The following is a 14,041-nucleotide window of genomic DNA, read 5'->3' as shown; positions in this document are numbered from 1 at the left end:
AAAAAAACAACCATAAAGTCAGTTGTTTTGTCAACCAATCCATTCACCCTGACCTCCTCTATAACTGTGTCACCAGAATAATACTGATTACGACACCCTCTAGAGGCCACTGTCATTGAATATAAACATATTGCTCAGAGTTCTGATTATGGGTTAGAGCGGCTGAATCCAATGGTGCAGTCTTACATCATCAGTAGATGTCACTTCACAGTAAAACCTAACATTGAGTTGTAATAAGCTGCTTGCACAAACATCTTATGGGGTTGTTGTTTTTTTACGGGAGGACAGTTGCAGTAATCTTGTTCAAAATAAATCATTTTTCCAATCAAAATCAGTTTAGTTAAAGAAAAAAAAATTGATCTGTAACACATCATGTTTTCCGTTTGTCTTTGAAAACGATGTATTTCACTCTGTTTATTACTGATATCTTTGTTTTACCTTTGGATAAAGCAAGCGATTTGCATACCTTGATGTCCTCCCTGTTTGCCCGTCGCTGTGTGGTATTAATCGCCTCTCATAAAGAGGGCCCCCTTACAGGCTGCAGGGGCCTCGTCTGAGCCCCTCCCCACCCCGGTTTGGTGATGGTACCTCGGCGTGAACAGGCGCCGCAGTCTTTTCCCAGGAACCAGAAGACAGGTGGACAGCTGTTTACTGAATAGGCGCTCATACTGAAGAGCTTAATTGAGCTTCATAGGGCTAATTAAAATGCAAAGAAAAATAATCATGATTATGGTAATTATTCTATTGTCTAATATGTCTTTTGGAGATGTGCTTGTTTGGCACCATACCTCCAATATGTTAAAGACAATTAAAAAAAAAAAAGAAAAAGAAAAGTAAAACCATTTTGTGGTTGTCAAGCATGTACCAAAACTGTCATTATTTAAAAAAGAAAAATCCACATGTTAATTGTTTTAATTTCTATTGTTTAAATCCTTCTGTGAGCTAGTATTAAAAACGACATCATTACAACTAATTAAAGGTATCACAAGGAATTGTCTTTGTGTTTAACATAAATTACAAGTTTGGACAGAGTTTTTGGAGTATGTTATGTAAATGAGTTCAAACTGAAGTCTACATTGTGTTGAACACAATCTTTAAACAAAGAAATGATTACAGTTTGAGGACATAAGAGATCATATCTTCTTTTTTTGGATGTTGTAGCAACTTGTCACAGTATATTTCTCTCAGTTTTCACAGTAATCTGCTGTGTACATGATTAACTAGGATATCCAGTGACTAAATCTACATCTACATTAGGGGAATTCAAGCTTTAGCTCCATCATGTGGTATATATAATCATGATGACACCAAAGTTTTATGCCAAAAAAAACACCCTTAAAATTGAATATGACCTCAGTCAGTATCTGTAATATTCTGGCTACAACTTTTTCTGATGATGTTGTGATATCAGATGATTTCTCACTTTCCTTTAATGTAACATAAATCCGAGAGACAATATTACAGCTACCCTTGACCTTACTACCGTACTTCTCTCCATGTGGCCATTGGGCAAGGCACGGCATGGGAATGGGGCTGAGGAGCCCCTCGAGGCTACACAGGGTCGTCGTCAAGCAGCTGAAGCCTCCTGTGGCTCAGCCTCCAGCTCATGTGCGATTGTCATCCTTAACGCTGCTCTGGAGGTGAACATAATGGATTAATAGGCTCCCTCAGGATCTCCTCGTCCCCCCCGTGGGAGCCCTCGGCCCGCTCGGAGGCCATGATGGGGCCGAGGCTAAAAGCACTGAGTGGCTCTGACAGGCTGACAGGACGTCCGACTCGTGATAAGGTTTACACAAATATGGATCATCTAATCATCTTAAAGCGTGCCGAGATAGTTGTGATCCACGTGGATTCAACCAGCATGGTTTTATTTACTCTCAAGCTTTCAGAAAAATCATACGTTTGACCCCAAAAAGTAACAAAGACCACAAATCCCACAGTCATGAAATTCACAGTATTTGTTGCAAACAAGCAGAGTCATCAATGTTTGTAGACTGTGATATTATACCGTGGTGTTTGGAGCAGTAAATGTAATGATATACATATATACAGTAATTAAAATGGAATAAATAGTAGAAAAACAAAACTAAACTCCTAAAGCTGAATACAAGTTTGAAAAAGTCCCATAAAAGTACCAAACTTTATGTACTTTTGGCTACTTTTTTTTTTTTTTTTTTTTACTTTACGACTCTTAGTGATAATCTTTTGATTGCGTAATTATTCCATGTCCTTTGCTGAGATCCTTCACAGCAAAAATTCTCGCTGTAAATTGCACTCAACACAAATATCAACACTTTGAAGGTGCATCTGGAAGTGCACAATCATCAGAGTTGATTTAACACTCGTTACCATTTTTGATCAGGCTTTCCAAAAGCCATATCCCCAATCAACACACGGCGGCTCTAAATAATCATTAGTGAAATAAGAGGGTACATGGAAATCTTCGTCGCAGTTATGCATGGGGGAACCGACTGTGAGATGTTATGTAAAGAAAGGAAGAAAAAAAACGTTGTCACATTTTTTTTTGAGGCTTCAGTTGAGGTTTTCGGGGCTGTGTTTTTTTGTTTTTTTTCCCTTTAGCTCCAGATTATATCCCCAAACAAAGGTGTTGTCGTAGCGCCCTCGTCACCCCTCTGCAAGGAGCAGACACCCGCTGAGAGGTTGTGACTGATGCCAGCCAAGCAGGGTGGTGATGGAGCAAGGGGGTGTCAGTGGGGGGTGCGGACTAAATGCAGGAAGTTGTTCAGCTGGAGAGGGTTTCAGCCACTTGACTGAGGGGAAATTGCCTTCAGTGCTCCACGAGTACACGGGAGGGCTTCACTTGAGTTTCCCTCCCTATAAAATGGCAAGCCGTGTGAATGCCAAATCAACAAAAGTAGAGGCAGTGTTCATTTCGGGGGCCCTTAAAAATGTTCGCCACCTTTCATAGCTGGCCTGTGGTTGACAAATCCCTCGTGTGAAAGCAGAGTGGGACCTGCCATACCTGGGCCTCCCCTCAAGTCCGGCATGAGCAAATATTAGTGATGACAGTCGTGGAGATCCCTGAGTCGCCAAAGGAAAAAAGTACACCGTTTTAAAATCTTTATGGAAATTTGTTTCAAATCAGGCACAAAAATGTTTGACAAAAGTTGCTTTTCCTTTTAAAACCAAGACACATGCCGTGCTTAAATTAAACCTTAATGATTCAAGATTAAATCAGGTCCAAAGTCTTATCTCAAAACCGCAGAAACATTAAGTCAATTTCTGTCACTTTACACATTAATAAGCAGCTTTCCACCGACCTCTTTAGAAAGGTCTCTATTACTTTAATTCCTTGAGGTCATTATATCATTGATGTGCCACTCTACAACTCGCACTTCCCTTTATCCTTCCTCAAACTGCATACTCGGCCTTTAATTCTGCCTTAGATGACTAAGCAAACCCAAATTTAAGACCCTCAGATAGAACAAGAAAGCTTTCGCAATTAGGAAGATCTAAAGAATCATATTCATCCACTGGCTGAATGACCATTGTGACAGGGAAGGATCACATTTAGGGCAAAATGGGGCAGCCTCTAATCCCAGAGTTCCTACGAGGTCCCCTGGCTTAGCACCCCATGCACTAACAAGGCCTCCCTCTGGACCCATTACAAGAGGAGAAACCAACAAAGGCAGTTATTACACACTCCTTATGAAAGACACCAGGGGTGAAGGGGGGGGCAAGCTGGACACCAGCGTAACAAAAGAGCACTGACCGACCCCCCCTCCACCAACCACCACCACCACCCGTCCCCTCACCTCCACCCCGATCGCCCCCACGACTCGCCCCGCCCGCCCGCCCGCCCGCCCGCCCGCTCCTCCGCCACCGCACGCATGCCTCCGAGCTGCAGGCATTGTGGAGGTGCGTGATTCGAGGGGGGGGGGGGGTCGACAGGGGTTGGGGAGAGGTCGGGGGCTTCGTGGCTGGTTAATTGAGTGAGTCCATTGAGGGAGCGTGAGGCTCAGCGGGGCCTCACCGGGGGCCGAGCCGGTGCTGTGAACGGAGGGGAGCGGCGACCGAGTCACGCCAGGCTAGCAGGGAGAACACGGGGACACCTCGGAGAGAGACAGAGAGACAGAGAGAGACAGAGAGACGGCGACGACGGTGTGAATGTTCCCACCGCAGACACGCATGGCGGTGAGGTGGCATGCGGGCCTACGAGCTCGGCTGAAAAGCCCCGAACACATCACAAAAAGCTCCCGGGTCTCTACACCGTTACGGAAATGACCATTTTAGAGACCCTGGCAGTAAAACATGGTTAGATATACAACATGTTGTTTTTTTAATATATATATATATATAATGTCACTCAGACACATTGTCCGACTTCATGCTCAATCCGTGAGAAGTTAAAGCAACCTTATTCTACTAGTTTACCTTAAAACTCACTTTGATGGTACCTTGACTGAGGAATATTGCCGCAGCTTTCATTCCCCCCCCCCCGCGCCCCCCAATGCTTGCTCTTATACTAAATAACTTGGGGTTTGTCCGAGCACGATCTCTCTTTGAGAAGTACATAACAGTTCACGGCACAACGTCTCACACCACCAATTTAGGGTCTTCAACGAGCTTGCGAGCAGAAGCTGGCTTCGTGTTCTCAGTTCGGACATCACGACTGAGGCGAAAAGTTGAAGGAAGAAGCCAAGAGGAGAAAAAGCAGCCGACCAAAAAGCCGAACTCGAGTACGTCTCACACGGACTTCGAGCCATTGACGAGAACTCTGCGAAATGAAAGACGGATGCCAAGTCGTGCCTTCTTCAGTGAGTAATATTCGCTGGCATGCTGTTGCTTTGTCTTCTGTCGTTGCGCTTGCTCATTGTTGGGTTGCTGCAGCCGCCGTCGGAGCAGTTTGAGTTCATGCGGCGATTCGGTTTGAAGATAGAAATATGTTGTGTTTTTGACGGAATACTATTTCATTGATCTGCCTGTGATGAATGGGTAGGAACCTACGCATGGTAGTGTGTTTCGGGGGGGGGGGGGGGACCTCTTTCCAGGCCGGACCGCTCTGCAAGGAGGCAGAGCACACGCTGGTGGTTTCTTCGTGTTATTTCTACAAGTTGGACTTCAAGTCAGAGATACTCACCTGCCCTCCGCGGTTGTCACGGCGAACGAGGTGCGTACGTGTTGTTGTTGTTTTGTTTTTTGTTTGTTGAGAATTTGATCTTCCCAGCAACTGTATAAGACGTTTAGCGCCTGACAACGTTCAAGGTTGGTGTTTTGCTGGTGATATTGGTTCAGATTAATGTTCTCTATGAGAGTGTTTTGTTTTTTTTTCATTCTACTTTAGTCATGATTTGTATGTTTGTGTCCGTTTAGTTTTCCCGGCATCAGACCAGCTGTTTTTTTTTTGTTTTTTGTTTGTTTTTCCTGTTAGCCTCCCTCGCGTCCCGATTTCACACGAGTCCGCAGAGCGATTCCGGGTTTGTAATTTAAAATGATTCGATCTCTTGTGGTCAACGGAGGCCGCCGTCGCCGCCGCCGCTCAGCGAAAGTCGCATGGCGTCGCTTTCAAAGACGTCAACGTTGCGGAAAAGGCTCGCGGAGAAGAATCAGACCACGTCTTAAAGTGATTACTGAGGCGCTCGCCGTCCTCCCGAGACTCTTCTTAAAACAGTTTCTCGAAACTCGAACTCCCCCCCGAGCCGCATCTTCCAGCCGACCACGCTCGTCATCGAGTCCGTCAATCGAGTTCGCTCGACGGACTCGATTTATTCGACCTCGCCGCGTCGCGCGCCTTCGCGTCAGCAGAGTCCTCCCTCGACTCCGTTTCACTGGAGCACGAAGCAGGGCGAAAGAACAAAGACCAAGTCGGACTGGTTTGGAGGTGGCGACTGATGCTCTTCCAGAAGTCGACTGTCTGCTCGAATATCAAGTCTGAGGTTGTTTGGGAGGAGATCTGAAGAGCACAAAGTGCCGGATCCAGATCTTGACCGTGCAAATGGCGTAAAAATGATCAATTCATTCGGCTGCTCGAACCGTCTCATTCGATAGTTAAAGCCTTCCCCTATCTTGTGTTTGAAAAGGTCCCCGGAGGGAATCGAGGGAGGACCCACCCAATCCTCTTTCCCCCTCGCACTGAACATTACCTCATCCTCATCAGCGGAGAAAAAAAAAAAAAGATAGAAAAGAAGGCTACTGATAAAAGAGCGATGGAGGAGGGGGGTGAGGGAGGGGGGGGGGGGGGGGGGGAGGGAGGATATACCCCGAATCTGATACAATCGAAAGAGGAAAAAGACGACAAGGGGAAAAAGATGATGGGGGGGGGGGGGGGGGCATGCGTTAATTAACGAGCGACTAATCTCAACCAAATTAATAAGCGGGGCCGTGGATGTGAGGAAGAGAGGGATGAAAAGCGGGGAAGAGGGGAAAAAAAAAAAAAAAGAAAAACACAAGAGAAAAGATGTAACATGATGGGGTCCGGGTGCGCCGATGGGAATTTTGTCCCTGTCTTTTCCCCATAACCCCTCCTAACCTCTCTCATTCGCCCCGGCTCTCCCATCACAAACGCTCTTTGTGGCTCTCCCCAAAAAAAAAAAAAAAAAAAAAAAAAAAAAAAAACCTTTATCGGATGCCAATTTGCATAAAGGCAACAAGCAACAACACTTTTTATTTATTTATTTTTTTTCTCCCCCTCTCCTGTGGGATAGGACAGCAGCAGCTCCTCCCCCTCGCCAATGAACTGCAATTTGCAATTCTTCTTGTTTTCGGACACACACAAACACACACACACACACACACAAACACAAACACACAAACACACACACACTCACACAAACACAAACACACAAACACACACTCACACAGGAGCATACGTGCAGGATGACATGGCGGTGAACGCGCTTGTTTTATGATCCCCTCGGTGCACATACTGTACGTTTTAGTACAGTGTTTGCGCACACATACGCCGCGCACGTAAACACGCGTGCAGCCGCTGCTCATGCGTTCAGAAATGATGCAGCGCACGCACACGCACGCACACGCACGTACAGAAAAGACTCACACGGCTCCCTTTTGAGCGTAATTAAAACAGGAGGTGCTCGCACAATACGCTTTTGTCTTAGGGCACGGCGAGGAGAGGCGGGGCGAGGGGGGGGGGGGGCGCCGCATATTAATTAGGAGGCTACGGTGTGAAAGCCAATCAGGCGTGTTAAACAGATGACATACTGGGACAAACGTGGCTCTACTTTCTTGCCGCTCTCCCATGGTGGCGCACGGATACGCGCAGGGAGGGAGGGAGGGAGGAGGAGGGGGAGAGGGGGGGGGGGGGGTTGGTGCGCACCGCCACTTCCGGCGATGGCACGCTGCCAGCGGTTGGAAAATTAGCAGCAGGAGCTGTTGGGATGAATTAGCGGCCCGAACAATACAGGAGGCTGCGCGCAACGCAGCAGGGAGAAGACGGAGAGGTTTTGCCGACAGCGCGGACGTCAAACCAGTAGGTGGCGATGTTGAGTCGAGCAAGCTCAGACCTTGCACACAGCTCCTGTTGTTTTTTTGTTTTTTTTTCTGTTTGTTGTTTTTCCTTTTTTGTTTTTTTCTCCCATAAGCCTCGAAAAATGTGCATTCAAAACCCCCGGAGGTGTAATTAGACGAACGTAATCGGAAAGGTACGTTTTGGATTTGAAGGCTTTTTCCACGGCCAACAATGACGAAGAGGAAGGAGAGACGTCACCTGGAAAGCGCTTCGGCGGCGGCAAGCGGCCGTTTTATTTGAACCGACTGAAGACAATATTGCACACAATAAGCCCACACATCTCTATTGAGCGCCTGGCTGCCAGCGCGCCGTATTTCCCTGACAACAAAAACCGTTAGCCCAGATTTAACGTCAGATGTTCATTCCAAACTGGACACATCTGTTTGGTTATCAATAACGAAGGGACCGTTTGGCATGCTGGCAGCTCCCCTCTTCTTCTTCTTTTTTTTTTTTTTTTCCTCCCATTCACAACTCTGTTAAAGGAGAACAATTCAGGTGTTATAAATCACCAAAAGGGGAGCGAGCCATGTGAGAGGCTGACAGGCTGTACAGTGGCAGAGGGAGCCCTCCAGCACCCTGCCACTGTTTTTTTTTTTGTTTTGTTTGTTTTTTTTGTTTTTTTTTATCCTTCGCGGCCACCCAGCTTCATTGACGTGGGCGATCCCAACCTCCGTTTCTTTTGTTTTTTGCTGCTCAATTTCCCTTTTCTCCGGGTTTCCTTTCTCTGGCGTTCTCTTGTTTGGTTGCGAGGTTTGTTCCTCATTTCCTTCACGTCCTTTTTCTTTTTTTTTTAATTCGTTCCTTCTACGCGCCAATTGAGTTTGCCTCATTGGGTTAATCTCTAATGCTCTTTCTCGGCCTTTCTTTTCGCCGAGGCCTATCCCCACCTATTCCTTTCCTTTCCTTTTTTTTTTTTTTTTTTGCTTTCCCCGTTCTTTGCCAACTCACCCCCTCTGTCGTTTTCACCCTCCCTCTCTCGTTCTCACCAGCCCTCCCTCCCTCCCTCCCTCCCTCGGCTCTACCCATCCTTCTCTGCCATTTCCCCAGTAAGGGGGCACTTTGCTGCTCCTGTCTTTCGATCTCCGCTGCTGGCACTCAGTTCTGAGCGGCGGGCCCAGTGTGTGCGGAGGGGAAGCTGTGTTTGAGCAAACGGGTGCCCACGCCTGCCCCCGGCACCACAAAGGAGGCTTTCTTCGCCCATCAATGGCTTCCATTAACGGCGGGCCCTCTGCCTCTGGAGGGGATGTCAGGCTTCCCGAGATGGCACACAGAGACGGCCATTAGAGGCAGGAAGCCGGGGGCAGGGGCATCTTGGGAGAGCTGCCAGGGCAGAGGAGGGGTCGGGGAGGGTGGGGTGGGGGTTTGGGGGAGGGGGGGGGGGGGGGGGACAAAGAGGGCATGAGGCGGCGTTTTGTGTTCTAAACTCAGAGCGGTGCGTACACAGAACAAACTCCCCAAAAGGACACATTTATTCTCAAGCGCACACAAACCGATGCATGCGTCTGTGTGTGTGTGTGTGTGTGTGTGTGTGTGTGTGTGTGTGTGTGCGTGCGCGCCAGGGTTCAGCTACTGCAGGCGTGTGAAGGCCGACAGCAACATTTTAGGAGTGAACTTTTACATCTCTTGTGCTGCAACTGACCAAAAATCAACTTAAATGCTCCTAATGGTTCTGTTTTGGTTTTTTTTCCCGAGTTTGCATTTGACGCAAGCGAGTGAAATGTACAGACGTCTTGGCGCTTAGTGGTTTTAATGCGTCATCAACAATGACTGACTGGCAAGTTTATACAGAAGCACTTAGTCAAAATGTCATAGCGCCATATTAAATATAAAGAATGCATCAATTAAACCGGAATACATTTATATTATAGATTATGGAACTTTGTGTCCCAATGCAACTCCTATCGAAACACAAGCAATAACATATATTAAGTATAAGGACGAATAAGTAACCGATAAATAAAACGATAAAATCCCGTGCAAAGGCCAACACTATTTAAGCTGTAGGCTATGTATGTATTTATGTCTGTTTATGTACATTGAGAACAAGTTACAGCTGGACTTATTGTATGTGTATGAATTCCTTGTATGTGTAAAAATATCTGTCCAATAAAGCTGATTGTGATTGTGATTATAACGTGATAAAACGCGGTAATACGATTTACTGATGCGGATCTTTGGAAAAACTGTACAGTTTATATCCTATTTTAAAAAGCTTAACAGGTACACTTGTCTGGCACGCCTGTGGAGTAGACATGTTGGCATGCACTAAAGGCTCGCATGCACACACACACACACACACACAGCCACACACACACACACACACAGCCACACACACACACACACACAGCCACTAGCCTCTTGGCAGTCCGTGTCTTCCGGCCACGGCTCCTCTTGCAACCCTTAGTGTTCGAGAAGGGAGGAGGCATCTCTTTGATTAATTTGATTCCCCCCAACCCTAATACACACACACACACACACACACACACGTTTCTTTTTTTGTTCTTAAACCTTGTTTGGGGACTGATTTTGTGCCCCTGCAGTTTCCACAAAATCTCTCCGTTATCCAGTAAGTGTTACATCTGAGCCTTTTGGGTCAAATTAAAGCCTCTTCAAGTGCAGTCGGTATAATTTCAGTCTCTTTTCTTGATTCAATCATTTTTTTTTTTTTAAGGAGAAGCACGTCTTTTATTTCGAAGACAACAGGGTAAAGCAGATTGCGGTCTCAGAATCAGTCAAATAGTTTTCAGAAAATTGTTGAAACAAGACAAAATAATTGGATATGATTTGACCGCTCTGGCACGCACACCTTTTTACTAACAAAACGTGATTTAGTAAGACTTTTTGAGGGAATGGACCGAGAAACCTAACCATAACACCAGTTTGAGAGACGTGGGATAATATCTGAACAGAGACTAGATGTTAGTATGGAAATAAGAAGTTCCAGTTTCAGAATTAGGACCCTCTCCTCGCTCTTCCTGCGGGCGGGTATAAGAGAGCTATCGGGTGCGAGTGAGATCACAGCAGCATCTGAGACGTAGATGTGAAAGGAGGCAGGTCAGCCTTCTCTAAACCTTCTCAGAAGACGCCACGGGACGGCTGAAGGGAGGGTCAGCCCAGCGGGGGGGTGTGTGTGTGTGTGTGTGTGTGTGTGTTGTGAGAGCAGGTGGGGCGGTGAAAAAGAGATGGGGAGTGTGTGTGCAGATCAGAGGCACGTATGCGAGCCGGTGGACGGTCAGCATCCACTGATCTAATGACGGCCCAACTTCAGAGCGACGCTGCCTCCCTTTTGCACAGCGCCAATTAACTCCAAGGGTGGGGACAGTTGATGGACAAGTCTATTATTAGCGTGCGAGGAGTGCCGCAGTGCCTCAAAGAAATCAAAGAAAGAAAAGTCTTGAAGGAAGTGGCAAATGCAAAGTGAATGCGCGTGATATGCTTCATTGGTCCAATTGTGGCCGGTTTCGCTTTTCTTCTCCGACTGCGCTCCAAACGCCGCCGCCACCGCGTCTTCTTACGAGCACCAACTACAGCGCCGCTCTGCAAATGATGTAATTTGTGGCTCTGCAGAGGTGTCCCCTATCCGCTGCCGTACTCAATTATACCACTCCGGGAAGCAAGAAAGAGAGAAAAAAAAAATACACCCCTTCATTCAAAGAAACATATCAAAGGTATCTGAAACCCTTAAATCCTTCCAGCTGAGAAGAGCCCTCCCTGTTCGCCCCACCTATAATTGTCTTCAAGCAAGATGTTGATTGAGCTCCATTTCAAAAGCATTTCTCATGTCCACTAGTGATATTCTTCAAAAGCTGATCAGCACACTACAAAATACACCAAATATTGTTTCTAACCAAACATCCGATCACATTCAAACTGGATCATTCTTCGTGGCCAAAATCCCTTCCTTGTTCACTTCTTCACTGCACCATTAATACTTTACTCTGTAGTGATTACCAACAGAAATTAGAGATTGTAATGACTCCTCATCGCTGACAGGTGTAGCGTTGCATGATGGTAATTTGCATGCCTGGATCTAATAAAAACAAAGCTTTGCAGTTTGGGTATTCTTGCAAAAAAAAAGTAGCACGCTGTGAGCACTACTTTTTTTTTTTTTTTATAATGACTGGAGCACTCAAATCAAATCAGGGGAAGCACTTTTAAGCGCTCAGAAATGAAAAAAAAAAAAAAAAAAAAAAATAGAAACCAGGCGAACTCCATCTGTTGTGGAAGGAGGACTGTGTGATCTGGTAGGACGCAGGAGTCAAAGTCGCTGGAATCAAGTCCTGAAGGTGGACGTTGGTGATCAGATTCCTTCCATGTAAAGAGAGATCTGTAATTAGCCGTGAGGATTTCTGAACTGGAGCGTTCGTACTGTAGCTCCTTTCTCCGCGTGCCTTCGGCGGGTTAATTAATTGGCAGGATCAAAGATCAACAAGCCATTTGGAAAAGGCATCCACTGCTTACATCGAAAAAGGCTTCTTAACATCTCTCTTCTGCACTGATTCGCTGTGTAAACACAGTCCACAGATCGCATTCGAGTCGGTGCTCTGCTTCCTCCCCTGTTTGTCCGGCATCACGTGACGGAGATGATCGACCGCTTTCAGGATTATGTTTTGCTTCGCTACAAGAGCCAATCAGGAGATGTGTAACTTCAAAAGAATTAATTAATTCTCAGTTTTAATCAAGGCTTAATCTTAATGTCTGCTCAGCCCTATATGGACTTCTAATAGGACATATGCAGGGATTAAAATGCTGAAAATGAAATGCTAATAAGAATGTAATCAAGAAGAAGGCGAGCTAATATGGAGATTCATACGAACTGTTGAATAACATATTTCAGTGTTAAATTAGAGTGTCAAAACTGTGCAGCTGCCGGCGCGGCCAGCAGAAGACACAAAGAGGATTTTCTTTATGTGGCTTTTTAACTTAAATATGGCTTCATTCAGAGTTCAGTTAAATTGATTAAATTACAGGAGATTTTCCATCCAAACACGTGATAAAAAGAAGGAAAAAAAAAAAGCTTCATTATGAATTATTAGTGTCGTTAATGGAGATCATGAATGAGAAGACGTGTTTTCAAAAGCTGGTTTCACACTAAATTTAAGTAAGCAGAACATGTTAGCAGCCTTCAGCTCGGATGAATAATGCATGTTTCTCCTTTGAGTGACGGGAGATTTAAATCTGAAGCAGTAGAAAGGAGACACTTAAAGAAGGTCAGGTTTCTTTAAAGGTCCACTGCTTTCACCTTGATGCTAAAGAAGGCCAAAACTGCAGGATAACATGCATTCTTTTGTAAATGTGAACATGCCAGCGTGTTCATTTCTCCTAGTTAATCGGGGACAATAGCCCAGGAAGGCCAGAGGTGACGTGAAGAAGACGAGGATAAGTCGGGTGACGTTTGTACATTTTTCTTGTTGTCAACAAGAGCTAAAGCAACCATGAAGGAATCCTAACAAGAACTGTACATAGAGAACATATCACATTAAAAACTCATCAATGAGCTGCAGTGTTGCACTGAGTGACATGCTCCTGCACACAGTTTATCTTAACTTATCCCACATATCTGATGGGAAAAACTAACTGCAGCAACAAATGGGGATTAATCTGCCGCTGAACATAGTCCCCCAAAAAAGCCCAAATTTCCTACTGTTTGAATAATTGTGTTAAAAATGATTTTAGGATATTACAGAGCCCCTTTTTAAAAAGAGAAAAAATAGGGCTTTAATATCTTCAGTGTGTTTTGTTTTTTTTAATATGAAATCTAAAGACTTTAGAGTTTTGGCGCTCCAGACAGGGATAGGAGGTCAGAAATGATTCGGAGGCGGGCTAACACATTGTTGTTTTTCATCCCATTGATCTTTATGGGATCTGTTGCATAACAACAAAAATATTGAATATAAACAAATCTTTAAGATTGTTCAGATAGGTTTGCGATTCAGAAGAAAACAGGAGGGCAAATATGATAAAGAAATAATCATCAATCAATCATGAACCCAATCAATGAGATTAGGTGTAAAAGAATTCGATCCGTTCACTGTACACGGACAATCCTCACCAACGCAACTGAGTTACAGGTATTCCTGAAGAGAAGCATTTGGGCCTTTTTTGTTAACTTAGAGTTTAAGAAGAGTTCATAAAGTGACTCGTTCAAAACTGGATAAAATCACAATGCATAATTTTAAATTGAACTTCCTTCTCATCAGACTCTTCTCAGTACAGCCTGCTGTCTCTCATGTTGGCTCACCAGTGTCTCCTGGATGTCCCCAGAGCCCGTCTGAAAATCTCACTTAAAAAGTAAAAGAAAAATTGTAAAAAAGTAATGTTTTGCATTTTAATAATTTATGTTTGTTTAAATCTATCGTGTTGGCCTTGTGTCTCTTTTTGTCCTGTAATTTTGAACTTACTCTTTGTAACTTTTGTTCTGAAGATTTATTAAAATAAATCACTCACTTGTTTATAAAAAAAATTCATGGGTATAGAAAAAGTAAATCCTTCACATGGACAGTTTTGTGTTGTAAAATCTTTAGAAATTCTTTTCTTTTTTTGAAAAAGAAA

Source organism: Embiotoca jacksoni, unplaced genomic scaffold (assembly GCF_022577435.1).
Source record: "Embiotoca jacksoni isolate LCO1_2020_lvr unplaced genomic scaffold, fEmbJac1.0.p SCAF_11, whole genome shotgun sequence".
Lineage (NCBI taxonomy): Eukaryota > Metazoa > Chordata > Actinopteri > Embiotocidae > Embiotoca > Embiotoca jacksoni.
This window is presented reverse-complemented; position numbering follows the sequence as displayed.